The sequence below is a fragment of the Tinamus guttatus genome, unplaced genomic scaffold (assembly GCF_059628265.1).
Source record: "Tinamus guttatus ecotype Peru unplaced genomic scaffold, ASM5962826v1 Tinamus_guttatus_pri_ptg000984l, whole genome shotgun sequence".
Taxonomy (NCBI): Eukaryota; Metazoa; Chordata; class Aves; order Tinamiformes; family Tinamidae; genus Tinamus; species Tinamus guttatus.
The window spans coordinates 110,332-125,477 of record NW_028289518.1 but is presented as its reverse complement, the minus strand read 5'-3'; positions in this window follow the sequence as shown (position 1 = coordinate 125,477).

Here is a 15,146-nt window from a genome sequence, read left to right as displayed (position 1 = left end):
AAGAAGCCATGAGCCCACTCGTCCCTGAGGCGCTTGTGTGTGAGGATAGATAAAATTCTTGGTCCCTCTGCAGTTTACCTTGAAAAGAAGGAGCCTCTTTGCTTAGGCACTGGTATCTCCATCTCTTCCCTCACATCTGATTGAGAGGTAGAACGGACACTCTGTTCTCACTGTGCACAAATGGGGATATTTTGGATTCAGGGAGGTCACGCCTGACAGACGTTCCCTTCTCACCTGGTATAATGCCACGTACTAGCTTGAGAAGGGAAAATATTGATGTTATCCCAGCACTTGTGGGCTTCTGGAACCTAACATTGGAATGCTCAAACTAAATGTGCCTGGATTTCTTTGTTTCCTCCCTTTTTCTTTAGCTCTAAGTACAGTTCTCTCTTCTTCTGAGTGCACTGGGCAAGTAGCAAAGGTAAATTAATTATGGAGCATCCAGCAAGTAACTTTCTCAACTTTTAGCTGTGGTTGCTCAGGGAGGATCTCTTCCGACCTGTTTTAACCACTGTTGCTCCAGGCTCTGTGTCGTCTACTCTTTTGGACACATAGGGATGTCTCTGAAGCTACAGAGAATAGAGAAGCATTGTGATGCTTTTAGCACATGATATAGCTAAATATCACCAACAGGGGAATGTATTTACAGATGCTTTAACTTTGTGTGAAGAAAGAAACTATCAGGTTCTTAAAATTTTATTTGTGCTTATTGATAATTTGTCTTTTCTTTATTATCAGGAAATGAAGAAAATCATTAGGAACTTCTACTGTGCTTCATAATGTGATCTTCAGAACACTTCACTTCTACTTTATTTAAAATAAAATTTTAATTGCATTCTCTTATTAGCTGTGTATAGTTCAGTAAAGAGTACTTCTAAATATATTACATACATGCAGATATGGATGTATAAGGCATATATGTATATAAAATATATATAAAACAAATTAAGATATATTTTATAGCTGTATTATAATTATAAATATTACATATTTTAATAGATATAAATATATAAAATACATATAAAATAAGTCTTAAGATATGTTTTTATACATCCATATTTATAAAACAAATATATATTTTTTATTGTTTTAATTGTATTGTTTTAAAATAGGTTTTTATTAAGTGAAACAGCATTCGAGTTTGTCTGTTTTAATTGTAGAATAATTTCAGCAGTAACAATCTTTCTTCTTCCTGGTATATTAAGTAGATCATGGGAAAGTTTACCTCCTTCTTGGTTTATCAGTTATATAACTGAGGCAAACAAGAAAAATGCATAGGGAAGAAAACAGGAAGCTCTCATCTTGCCCTGGCTTGATCTCCAACTTAGCTGGCTGCTGCCATCAATTAACAAGACTGGTCTGTATGGATCTTAGAGAATAGGATGGTTTTCCTTTTTTTTAAAAAAAAAAAAAAAAAAAAAAAAAAAACAGAAGTCAACAAACTGTGCAGTAGGGGTGAAGCGGAGAAATTACGAGAATGATGCCTGAAAGTAGCTTCTGAGAAGCCCGAGAGAGTACACATTGAACACGTCCAGTTTTGCTTCCCTCCTCGGTTGCTTTTTCTGTTTCTCCTCTAGTTGGGCTCTGCAGGCTACATTGCTGGGATGCTACATGGCCCACAAGAGCAAGCAAGCGTTGGCTCTGCTTCCCAGGCCGAGCTAAGGAGCTTCTCCCACCCCTGAGACACGAGGCCTCACCTGCAGAGTGTACAAATTCACTTCTTAACCATTACTAGAGCTACTTGTCTCATATATTCTGGGTAAACCAGGGCAAAGCATGTGCCAGGTAAGCTCTGTGTTTTATATCTGAGTTGTTTTCTTGGATGGGTTACAGATGCAGGCTTTGTCCAGGCTTCACTTAAGCGTGGAAAATAAAATGTCCAGATTTCTAAAGTGGATGCCTGTAAGTTAAGTGAAGGCAATTCTTGTCTGTTGGTGCTTTGTGTGAAAGCCACGGGCCTGCACGTGCTTGCTCCACTGGGCACCAGGAAGGTTTCCTTGCATCTCCAGGGAGAGGAGAGGGAAAAAATTATAGAAGCAAAAATCTGTTTCTTAGCCCTTGAAGATGGTGTTGAAATCCTGACATCTTAAATGCACCTTTCACCAGGGAGTCGCTGTTGGTTCATTCTGTGGTAACAGGGAAACTTCTTACACTGAAAAAGAAGGGACAGGGTGGGAAAGGCAGACCCAGAAACAATCTTCTGGTAAAGCTTTTGCACTTCAAACTTTTGGTTCAACTTTTTTTGTACTGCTGCTCTCGGCAGGAAACTGTTGCTATGGTGTTTTAGAAGTGTATGTGTATAAATGGGCAAATAGCGGTGGTCTTCCCTCATGTGATGCTATGGGGGTGATCCTTCCTAAAAGTCACTCTTTGTTTCTTCCTACCTCTGCTGCTGTTCCCAGAGTTGGGTGTCTGACCTCAAAACCGCATAACCCTGTTAAAAACAGCGAGGAGAAGCACATCACTGCAGGAAGAGCGCGGGGCAAGAGCTAAAACTAAACCCTAAACTAAATCCTAAAACTCACCCTGTGAGTGCGTATTGACGGAAGAGGTCCTCTCAGCTTTCAACAGGTATATACAGAAATGTTTTTTGGATCTGTATGGCTTTTCCCACTCTAAATCTTTAATTCTGGGCCAGTTCGTTAAAGGCCGTGGGTGGTGGGCCTGGGCCCTCCCAAACTCCCCTCCCTGCTGACAGACGCGGGGGAACTGCTGCAATCTCGGACTCGTGACGGGACAGCCATTTTTTGAAAACGGAATTATATAAAAGCACAATAAAGAACATATATCATGCTGCTATTGCACATGGCATGGGACATAACACCTAGCAATGCTCAGTGTCCAACTGTGCAATCTTTGCATGTAAGTTTTAGTCGTCGTGCCATCTTTATCTCTAGCATCTCTTTATCTCTATCTTTATCTATTATCTTTATCTCTATCTTTTATTATTATCTCTAATATCTCTTTATCTAGCCACTTCCTAAGCTGATCTTAGGTCAAGACTGCCTGTGTGTAAATGGGAAGAGTCCTGCATTATAGCAAATCTACCCAACCTTGCTTTTTATGCTGGGGTCAGCGTTGTACTGCACAAAGCTTCCTTTTCCAGGTGAAACTTCTAATTGTGAACAGAGTTGCTGCATTAAGAAAGAGGTATTTCTTACATTCTAGCTACTCTATGAACAGTTCTTCTAGCAGTATTTATTTTTCTTTCATATAGGGTTTTTTTTTTAAAAAATGAAATGCTTGATGTTATTAGCTGCCCTGTAGATAGGGGCCTTCAGTAGTAGGCCCCTGCAGTGGGCATGGGAGGCAGGGGCTCCCCTTAGAGTGGGCCAAAGAATTGGATGTGTGAATATTGGAGAATTTTTGGGCAAAAGTCGTCTCTCTCTTCCTGTTAAGGTAAGGCGTAAAAGGGGTGCGTGCTTTGGGAAGAGTTCCTGTGAGTGTTTTTGGCGGGCGGGGGGGGCTTAATTTGGCTGCCTAGCCGAGGCGTCCGGCCTCGGGGAATTCTGTGTGCGTGGACGAGCTCAGCTCAGCACTTAGTGCCCAGCTTGGCCTGCAGCGGTGCCGGCAGGCTGGAGTTAACGCTCCGCTTCCCGCTGGGAGAGGCTGGTTTCAGAGCTGGTGCGTGAGCAGGGTGGGCAGAGCAGGGGGTCCGAGCGGTGCCCGCTTGTGGTTCTGGGATTCTTGGTGCCCGCCTGTGGTTATGGAGCTGACCCTGCTGCTTCTTGGTGGCGATGGGCTCTTGCTTTTTCTCTTTGAGTAGAGGGTTATAAACTCCGTGTTTTCAGGGGAACAACTGGGGAACAACAACAAAAAAACCCTATATGAAAAAAAAATAAATAGCGCTAGAAGAACTGTTCATAGAGTAGCTAGAATGCAAGAAATACCTCTTTCTTAACGCAGCCACTCTGTTTACAATTAGAAGTTTCACCTGAAAAAGGAAGCTTTGTGCAGTACAACACAGCATAAAAAGCAGGGTTGGGTGGCCTTAGGCCTAGATTTGCTATAATGCAGGACTCTGCCCTTTTATACATGGGCAGTCCTGACCTAAGATTAGCGTAGGAAGCAGAGCCAACGCTTGCTTGCTCTGGTGGGCCATTTAGCATCCCAGCAATGTAGCCTGCAGAGCCCAGCTAGAGGAGAAACACGAGGGCACCGAAAAAGCAAACGAGGAGGGAAGCAAAACTGGACGTGTTCAGTGTGTACTCTCTCGGGCTTCTCAGAAGCTACTTTCAGGCATCATTCTCATAATTTCTCAGCTTCACCCCTACTGCACAGTTTGTCTTTTTTTTAAAAAAATGGAAAGCCATCCTATTCGCTAAGATCCATACAGACCCATCTTGTCAATCAAAGGCAGCAGCCAGCTAAGTTGGAGATCAAGCCAAGGCAAGATGGGAGCTTCCTGTTTTCTTCACTATGCATTTTTCTTGTTTGCCTCAGTTATATAACTGATAAACCAAAAAGGAGGTAAACTTTCCCATGATCTACTTAATATACCAGGAACAAGGAAGATTTCTAATGCTGAAATTATTCTACAATTAAAACACACAAACTCGAATGCTGTTTTACTTAAAATAGGTTTTTATTAAAACAATATTTTTTTTTATTGTTTGAAAGGTATATTTGCTTTATAAATATGGAGGTGTAAAAGACATATCTTAAAACTTATTTTAATAGATATAAATATATAAAATACATATAAAATATGTAATATATATAATTATAGTACAACTATTAAATATATCTTATTTGTTTTATATAATTTTATATACGTATATACCTTATACATCCATATCTGTATGTATGTAATAAATATATTTACAAGTACTCTTTACAGCTAAAAAGAGAATGCAATTTAAATTTTATTTTAAATAAAGTAGAAGTGAAGTGTTCTGAAGATCACATTATGAAGCACAGTAGAAGTTCCTAATGATTTTCTTCATTTCCTGATAATAAAGAAAAGACAAATTATCAATAAGCACAAATAATAGTTTAAGAACCTGATAGATTCTTTCTTCACACAAAGTTAAAGCATCTGTAAATACATTCCCCTGTTGGTGATATTTAGCTATATCATGTGCTAAAAGCATCACAATGCTTTTTTTTTTTTTTAAAGAAAAATGGAGGAAACAAAGAAATCCAGGCACATTTAATTTGAGCATTCCAACGTTAAGTTCCAGAAGCCCACAAGTGCTGGGATAACATCAATATTTTCCCTTCTCAAGCTAGTACGTGGCATTATACCAGGTGAGAAAGGAACGTCTGTCAGGCGTGACCTCCCTGAATCCAAAATATCCCCATTTGTGCACAGTGAGAACAGAGTGTCCGTTCTACCTCTCAATCAGATGTGAGGGAAGAGATGGAGATACCAGTGCCTAAGCAAAGAGGCTCCTTCTTTTCAAGGTAAACTCATGGCTCATGGCTTCTTTGGACCCGAACACTCCATTTCCAGCATCTCTAAACCAAATCAACACTGGGATTGCCCGGCTTGGGTGGTGGATGCCTCCTGAAGACATCTGTAAATGTTTGCCTGCTTGTAGGAGGGGGAGAAAGAGGAAGTAACAGACTGAGAAGAGCACCCTCCTTTCATGGTCCCCCTACACCTTGGATACACTTGTGGATAGCAAGACCAGCTATCCACAGTCTCCAAGGTTAATTGCTTTGAAGGAGCTGGGTGGGTGGAACCGTTGTCTTCAAGTCCAATCTCTTTTTCCTGCTGAAACTGAAAAGAGTTATGCCAAATATAACAATGGTTTTGCAATATGGGTAAATGTCTTCCAGACGGAAATACTAAGTCTTATAACATGACAGCTAAGCACTAAAGCAATGAATATGAAATAAGCATGATATCCAGAGGGCATGCAGACTCTGTAACCATGACAGAATACTATATATAACCATTAGAAAACATATATAAAATTTACCATATTGTGTTTAGTTTTGTCATAATCGTTCCGGTGCTTGTAAATGCACTGGTTGAGGAGAGCGTATATTTTTTTCCAGGTAAAAGATGTTGAAGGTCCTTGTCCTCTTAGTGACAGAATCCAGCAGATGCTGAAAACAAAATGGAGACAACACGAGTTGAAAATACCACGAGACCTTCTGCTAAAGCTCTTGAAGGCTTCAGGAGCTAAACAGTCCCATCACAGCACAACTGACTGCCAACACTGTCCAGGAGCTGTGCGTGGAGTGAGGCTGTCGGAGTGGACCCACACACAGCAACCAGGCAAGTGGAAATACTGCCCACAACTGCCCACCAAGCTCCACTTCCCTCACAGCAGTGCGGGAAGAAAGTTCCCTACCTTGTTCTAAAGAAAACTGAAAACAGACATACCACAAGCTTGCTGTAATCCACCACAACGGGGAGATCCGGCTCCTCAGGAATTCCCACCGGACCCTCATGACGTCCGGCCAGACTCTCATGACGCATGTAAGTCTCTGGGATGAAAACACTTTCTTAAGTCATGATTTCTCTTTTTCCGGAACATGGATACCCATCAGCTATCCCACAAGTGGCATCCAATCTTTCTCTATGGTTCCCTGTTATTTGTTCACTGAGAAATACTTGCCTTCTACTTTCTCCTCCATAAAAAATAGGAACCAAGATCAAAAAGCAGTGGGAGTGAAAAGCCCAGGGTTGAGAGGAGAAAAAAGCAATAGTCAAAACGTTGCCATTACAGCAGTGCCTACTTAAGGAAGTTGAATGTTAAGAAAACCCATCTCCCATTTGAAGCAAGCATTAGGATGTGAGTCATCTCTGCCACATCGTGACTAAATCTACACAAGCTGAGTTACAGCTTCTTATCCCAAGCTGCTCCTTATCAGAAAGATGCACGTGCCATAAAAGAAAGCAAATGATTGTTGGTTTGCGAGGAGATAGAATTACAAAACTGATTTCACAATCAGAAGAGCAGCAGCTTAAGAAAAATGACTTTGGTGGCATAATCAGAGGGACAGAATCTTAACGGAAGCAACACAGTGCAGTGATTTGTAAAGAAATAATAGAATGAAATTAAAGGAGGCTAATGTAAACCCCTCAACAACAAAATGGAGCTACCTGGTCTGCTGGACCTTTCGCTTACCTTTTGAATCACCCTCTTGCAAACTTGCTGTATTTTGGGAATCCAAAGTGTCATTTCAATTTCTTAGCCCTGAATTGGGAGAAAACTGGGCTCTTTTCTTTTCAGAGCCAGATTTAGTCACAGAGGAAAAATCTCTTGTTTTCTGTTTCATGTTTATTTTCATAGACATTTGTCTGTCGCCGTGGAAGACTATTGTGGCTTTCTTCCACATGAGAACCTCCTATGAACTCACCTTCAGTCTGGTGCATGCTAGAAGCACCGTTTTCCAGGAACTCTTCTCCCTCACTGTCTACTTCCTCTTGGTCTTCTCCACTTCTATTCACTTTACTCCACTGCAAAATCTTTCTCCTCTTTGTTTCACCACTGGAAGTGCAATTCTTCCTTTTGCGCTTTCTTTTGGACGGAACTGCAATAAGATATTAGAAAAAAACAACCCAAAATATAAGCAAAGCAGCTCCTCCTTTAAAATTTGCTCTTCTTATCTTCCTCGTATGTATGTCAAGTAAAACAATCAAAGAACTGAAAGTACTGACATATCTCACTACACATGTAGGTCTAAAGAAAAGGTTGCAAGTTCATGTGGTCCGTTTGCTGTTAGATTTTTAAATTTATTCAAGACTTTAAACTAGATTTGAAGCGCAGAAAATTCCTACTTTAGCCTTGCTTTGCAGTCCTATTGTCTGCCTATTGGGTAAAGTTGCTTACTGTCTCATTACATGAACTAATAGAGATGAATAGCAAAAAAGCCTTTGGAGAAAAGCTCTTCTTCAAATCTCTTATAAAACCAGTAAAGATCAAAAGCAGAGTGAATGCTGGGAAGAGTTAAAAAGAGACCATTTCAAGAAAGTAACTGAAGGATAAAGAAAATTCTCAGTAAAGTTTTATGATTCAGATAACCTGTTTAAAACTGTTTTTGTCCTTATGCCTTCCAAAAAGGAAAACAAAAAAACCCCACCCTTCTTTCTATTTACAGAATATTGCACAAAACAGATGGGTGAAATCCTTGGCAAAGTTTCCACCGGCAGAAACCTTGTCACAAGAAGGATATCAATGGCATTAGCAATATCACCCAGAAAGCCTGTTGGTGGGGAGAAAAAAAGAAAAAAAATCTAAAAAGAAAAAGCAACTTGCCATTAGGCCGTGGTGTAGGGCAGGCTCCAGGCATCACTGGCATCTCTATTCTTTCGTTACACTTGTTATCTTGTTTATTACATCCAGAAACAGAGGGCTGCTGTGGCATCACCTCGTAGTGAGATGGCACATCCTGTGAAGAGCTGCAGCCTTGCAATGAAGAACAGACAGCAAAAAAGTTGGTCTCACATTTCTACTTACAAATACTGAGGCAAGTCTTCAAATCCCTAGGGTTGGAATACATACCTCTTTTCTCACGAGACTCTTTCATTTCTTCACAAAGTTGTTCCAAGTCTTTATCCATTTCTTCCTTCACTATGGCACAGGCAGCATCTCTCAGAGCACAAGCTTTGTCTCTAAGGAGACGATCTGAAAGTTGACAGTCAGAACTGAGTGTTTGCCACTAGCTAAGTGAAATCCTTGATTTGGATTATATGGAAAAGATGAACTCTTTTCCCAAAGAGGTTTTGCAAGCTATTTCAGTGAATAGTTTTGGCAGAAGAACATAAAAGTTAATAATGAAGGCAGAGGCACTACATCTTCATTAGCACCGATTGCACATAATTTCATCTCTAAATAATTTAACACTACACCAATTTTTAAAGTGGCAAAAAATGCTCTCTGTGGATGTTTCAAGGGAGCTAATCCCAAGGCCATTGTAAAGAGACAACTCTTCTCAATCTATTCATTTTAAATGTTGTCTAAATGAGGGATAAAGAGCTATCCTCACCTCCAGCTTCTCTATCTGGCTTGTATTCTAAGGCACTGCTACAGATTAGATCAAGATCTTTCAGTTAATCTCCTGCAGTTATATATTGGTGCAAGTCAATTTTAGAGAGAATTGTCGAAAGGTCCATTGGCTGTTTAATAACTGTGATATAATCAGGTACTTACAAATTAAATAGATGGGTTCAGAGGTTGTATTAGACTTACACAATATCTACCCACATTAATTTAATAAATTCAAATAAATGACTTCTTAAAAACCATGAATATTTGTGACATTATGAGCAGATAGTGGAATTAACCACTTAGCTGCTTGAAAAAGGAAGGGCTCTTTCAAAGGGCTTTGAAGAGACACACTGGAAGGGAGAAGAAAGGCAGCAGGAAGCTGGGGAGTGTGTGTGGGACAGCAAAGGGAACAGACATGCAGAGCAGGATTTGCTTCCTTCAGCTTCAAAACATCACAGTAAATACACTGGATTGAGCCACCCGAGCCAGGCTCTGCTCTGGGCAGCAAGAAATCCGCTGCCGGAATTGCCCTTTGGAAGCAGCTGCTCTAGGCATCTCCCTTAGGAAGAGATACCTGGAGCAGAGCTAATTATGTCCTTACTGGGAGCTTGAGAGGAGCCTCAAGGCTAGTTTAGGTGAGGAGACCTCTATTTGTTTAGACTATTCACATGTCAAGAGCCTGGAAGGGAAAGACGAGGGATGCCCAGAGGAACAGGGCCCTTGCTGATACACAGCTGTATTAAAATTGCATCTGACTCTGAAGTATAAGTCTGTTAAGATGGGGGCACAGTCAGTAAATTAAATGAGTAAAAGAGGGACTTGGAAGTTTTGGGGGAAGATGAAACCACATGTCATTTATGGCTGATCCTGTACTGGGGAGCCAGAGACAAAATGGCAGGCGGAATCTTCAATTTTTTTTCAAACATCTGCTCTTCTCCTGTTCCCAGAGGAACCACTGACAGCCAACAAACACGTGGCGAGAGCTTTAGGCTTTATTCCAACAGCCCCAAAGAAAGCTGACTGTTTATTTCAGAGTTGTAGCATACCTACATATCAAAGTCTTTCCCCAGGCAAACTCTGGTGGTAGCTGCTCTGACTTTCTAGGAGGAAACCAGGGCTTCCAGTGACTACTCAAAAAAAGGACATTGAAGAGCCTCAGGGAGTCAGCAAAATAAAATACAAAACACTTTTTGCTCCTCAAAAATAAATTCTTCTAGTGCAGTGCTAAAGATAAGCCTTTCGCTAGAGCACACCAACACTGGGCAGTTAAAAATACACCCAGACAGTACAGTATTACAGACCCAGAGCAGTTTACCTCATCTGCATCAACAGGGTTTGTGAAGGCCTTGAAACATCTGTCAGTAGCAAGTCTGAGAGTAACATCCCTTAAGAAAACGCTAAGTGCACCAAGGGACTCCTCCTCCTGCTCCTCTGCCCCTTGCGTTTCTCCCCGTGGTGGTTCCCGAGGTTCAGGCGGCGGCGCCACCGGCAGCACTTCCAGGGCCTGCCGAGCTTAAGGGAACCAGAAAAGTTTATTTCATCCGCAGCACTCAAATAGGAGCACACACAGAGTTACTGATAGGAAACCCACTACCAAAACAAATACTGTAAGGCTGTTAACATACAGTTAGCAAATTTTTATCTATAGAATAGGCTCACCTGCTTTCTTTCTAGATGCAGGAGGTTTAGCAGCTTGACTTAAAATTAAGTCCTCAAAAAAGTTGCTTCTCTCTTCCTTAGCAGGCAATGGGATATCGAAAACTTCTCCATAATCTTCAATAAACAACTCCTGTATCTATGGCATGAGAAGGAAAGACATTTCAGGTAGAAGATCACTACGTCAAAAAGAGGATTTTTTAAATTAAGCTTAATAATGATCTGAATAATAATAATAATAATAATAAATAATAATAATCTTATCTTCCTGGTGATCAAAGGCTAGATTTCTTTAGGTCAGGATGGCAAATAAAATATCTTCTTTGAGGAAAAGCTCTAGAATTTAAGCTCAGGGAATGGACGAGCACACGATGCACTGACAGAGTGATGACATCCCCCACCTTTGAGGTTTCCTGCTGAAGTGGAAGCGAGTCCCTTGACTCACAAAACAACCGAGACAAACGTTCTCAGCGCTGCTTTGTGTCTAAGCAAATCTACATGATTCAGAAGGGTGCCCTCGTAATAAAAGGATCCATTTGCTTGAGGGAGGACAGTATTCGTATACTTAAAGGATTCATAAAACTAAACTGAATAGAAGAATCGGGAAAAGTGTTGATAGAAATACCTCATCTTGGAGATCCATGTACGATACGTTTGCTGTTGCAAGCAACAAATCCGGAGCAAATGCTGGAATGTTCTCTAGGAACGTTGTAAAGGTAGTTTTCGAGGTAATGCCAGCCGTTTCCCATCACACATTGATCCGTGGAATATAAGTTATACTTGGTGCTGTCCTCTGAGCTTCTCGTATAAACAAGTAAAATGAAAGCTTTGGTAAGAGCAATGAACCAGGAGCACAGGCTGCTCATAAATAACTACACATCAAACTGGCCTAATAAAATAGAAGTGCATTAAAAAAAAGTCCCAAAAAAAAAAAAAAAAAAAAAACCACAAAGCCTCACCATGCAAAGCTTATTAATAGTAGAGTAAAATTTCTGATTTGACTCAAAAATTGATAGAGCTACACAGACAGAGATTCAGAATGCTGGCTCTAATGTGAGGCCTCTAATGACCTCACAATGGACGACCTCACAATGGACGACCTCACAATGGACGACCTCACAATGGACGACGCCCCAATGGACGACGCCCCAATGGACGACGCCCCAATGGGCCTCTAATGACATCACAATGGATGACCTAACAATGGACGACATCACAAAAGATGACCGCACAATGGGACTCTTGTGACCTCACAACGGACGACCTCACAACGGACGACCTCACAACGGGACTCTCCTGCCCTCAGAATGGATGACCTCACAATGGACCTCTAATGACATCACAATGGATGACCTCACAATGGGACTCTTGTGACCTCACAATGGAAGACCTCACAATGGATGACCACACAATGGGCCTATAACGACATCACAATGGATGACCTCACAATGGACGACATCACAATGGATGACCTCACAATGGGACTCTTATGACCTCACAATGGAAGACCTCACAAAGGACGACATCACAATGGATGACCTCACAAAGGACGACATCACAATGGATGACCTCACAACGGGACTCTACTGCCCTCAGAATGGATGACCTCACAATGGACGACCTCACAATGGGACTCGTATGACCTCACAATGGAAGACCTCACAATGGGCCTCTAATGACATCACAATGGATGACCTCACAAAGGACTGCATCACAATGGATGACCTCACAATGGGCCTCTTATGACCTCACAATGGAAGACCTCACAATGGGCCTCTAATGACATCACAATGGATGACCTCAGAAAGGACGACATCACAATGGACGACCTCACAATGGGACTCTTGTGACCTCACAATGGACGACCTCACAATGGTCCTCTAATGACATCAAAATGGATGACCTCACAGTGGATGACCTCACAATGGACGACCTCACAATGGGCCTCTAATGACATCACAATGGATGACCTCACAATGGGACTCTTGTGACCTCACAATGGAAGACCTCACAATGGATGACCTCACAATGGGCCTCTAATGACATCACAATGGATGTCCTCAGAATGGACGACATCACAATGGATGACCTCACAATGGGACTCTTGTGACCTCACAATGGAAGACCTCACAATGGACGACCTCACAATGGACGACCTCACAATGGACGACCTCACAATGGACGACCTCACAATGGACGACCTCACAATGGACGACCTCACAATGGGCCTCCCGTGACCTCACAATGGGCCTTTACTGACCTCAAAATATAGATTGAAACCAAAAGCATTAAAATAATATGAAAGAGATCAACAAGAATACAAATAAGAACAATCTCCTTAACAATAACAGGAACATTAACAAGAACATAAGCAACAAAAAACACTACTTGAAAAATCAAGAAAGAAACATTTCCATACCACGTTCATGACGGCGTCTGTGGGCCCAGCACTTGCTGGCAGCAGCCAGGGTGAAGGGGCCCGTGGCCTGCAAGGGCCAAGGAGCCGCTGGCATTCGCAGCCCCGAGAGCAGGGCTCTCTGTGCCAGGGGTCTCTCTGTGCCGAGCGGTGGGGCCCGGAGCAGGCAGTGCCGGGCCTGCCCGCAGCAGCCTCCTTCCCCCGGCAGCCCCTCTGGCAGGGACGCGGGGAGCCCAGTGCCAAGCGGAGCAGAGAACAGGGCAAGGGCAGCGGTGCCAGCGCCGAGGGGGGCGCGGGGCTTTGGGGCCTCCCTTGGAAGGCGTCGCGCAGGCTGCCCCGGAGCCCCGCAGCTGCCCCGCACCCTGTGGGCACCACGAGTGGCCCTGGTGCTGCGCAGACCTGCTGCTCACCTGGCCTTGCTGCTGCGTGGCCAGCGCTGGGGCCACTGCTCCACGGAGCCCTGGGGAGCATCGGTGTTCCCGTGGCGATAACTGCCCCTCTGGAATGTTCCGTATTGCCGGGGGGTGACAGCAGCGGCAGGGGCCAGGGGCCGCCGTGAGGAAGGCTGCTGCTGTGCTGGGCTCCTCCTGGCACGGATGAGCCCGGTGGCAGAGAGCAACGTGCGGCCTCAGCCTTGCTGGCTGCCAAGGAGGGCTCCTCAGGCAGCGCCCTGGCACGGCTGCCGCCTGCCTGCCCACAGGCCGGGCTCCGCTCGGGGCTCTGCTTTGAGCCCTGCATCGTGGTGGGCTCCACGTTGTTGCTCTACCCTTTAGGACTTCTTGACCCAGGCCTCCCATCGATCAGCTCCACGTGTCTTATCTCTAGACACTTGACGCGTTGACATCCCGTCTCTGCAAGGACTGGGATATCTCCATACAATTTACGACTCCTTGGCCTCCCCATCCCGTCTCCGAGAAGACCGGGATCTCTTATCTCCACCTGATTTACGGCTTTTTCACCTTGGGATCCTGCTTCTGGGAGGACTGTGGCATCAGCTCCAGGTGTTCTATCTCCACCAGCACCAGGCCCAAATGATGCTCTGCAGCGTCTACGGAGCGGCGCTGGCACTGGAGCTGGAGGAAGAGGAGCACCAGAGCACGCACAAAGGGGCAGACTCTGCAAGAATGGACACATAAAAGCAGCACGGATTTCCCCCCTCCGCTGCTGTGTGCTATTTCCCTCCCAGGTGTGTGGTTCATCCCCTGCACCCACTCGCACGCTTTCTGGCCCTCAACATCCCTTGCACCGAGGGCTGCGGGACAGCGCCTGCACCCAGGCACCTGTGCCCGCACCCAGGCGCAGCCAGCGACACTCAGCTGCGCTGGGGGTGGTGGCAACCACAATCCTGCTGTGTCTCTCCCGCTTGCTTCTCTTTTCCTTCCTTTTCCCTTCTTTTCCGCCCTGGCCTATTGTGTGTATGAGAATAAAACTTACAAGCTTTTTTGACATTTGACCCAGTTTGTGTTTTAATCTCGCTCTTGGGATCGTATCAAAACCTGCCCTGACACCGCGGCTTCCATCTCTGCAGACACACGCACTCCCTCGCCCCCACGTTAGTCGTCCCACTGCTTTTCCCACCGGCCCGGCCCTGGGTCCCGCACCGCCCCCCCCCGCCCACACCACCACTTTACTGGGTCGGGATGGTTCTTTTCCGCCAAAATGCCGCGGCGGGGGTGCTCGTCCGCTGACGGGGCCTCCTCAGCTTTCCTTATCCTCGTGCTTTTCGCTCTCTTTTGGCCGTTTTTCGGCCATCTTTCACGGCCGCTTCTCGGCTCGCGGCTGCGCCAGCGGTGCCTCATGGCGGAAGGGCACTGCGCGTGCGCGGGGGCGGGGATTGCGGTTCCTGCCCACTGCGCACGCGCCCTCTCGGTAGCCGCGGGCGGGCGGGGGAAGGAGGGAGTCCTCCCGGGGTGGGGGGGCGGCCACGTGGCACCGGGAGGCGGTTGCCCCCCCCTGCGGTCGCCATGGACGCAGCGGAGCCGGTTGCGCAATGGCCTTTATGGTCGCCCTGGAAACACGGGCGGGGCGAAGGGGAGAGGGGGACCGGGAGGGATTTGGGGTGGATAGAAAAAGGAAAATAATAAAAATAATAAGAATAATTAGAGTAAGAAGAAGAAGATGAAGAT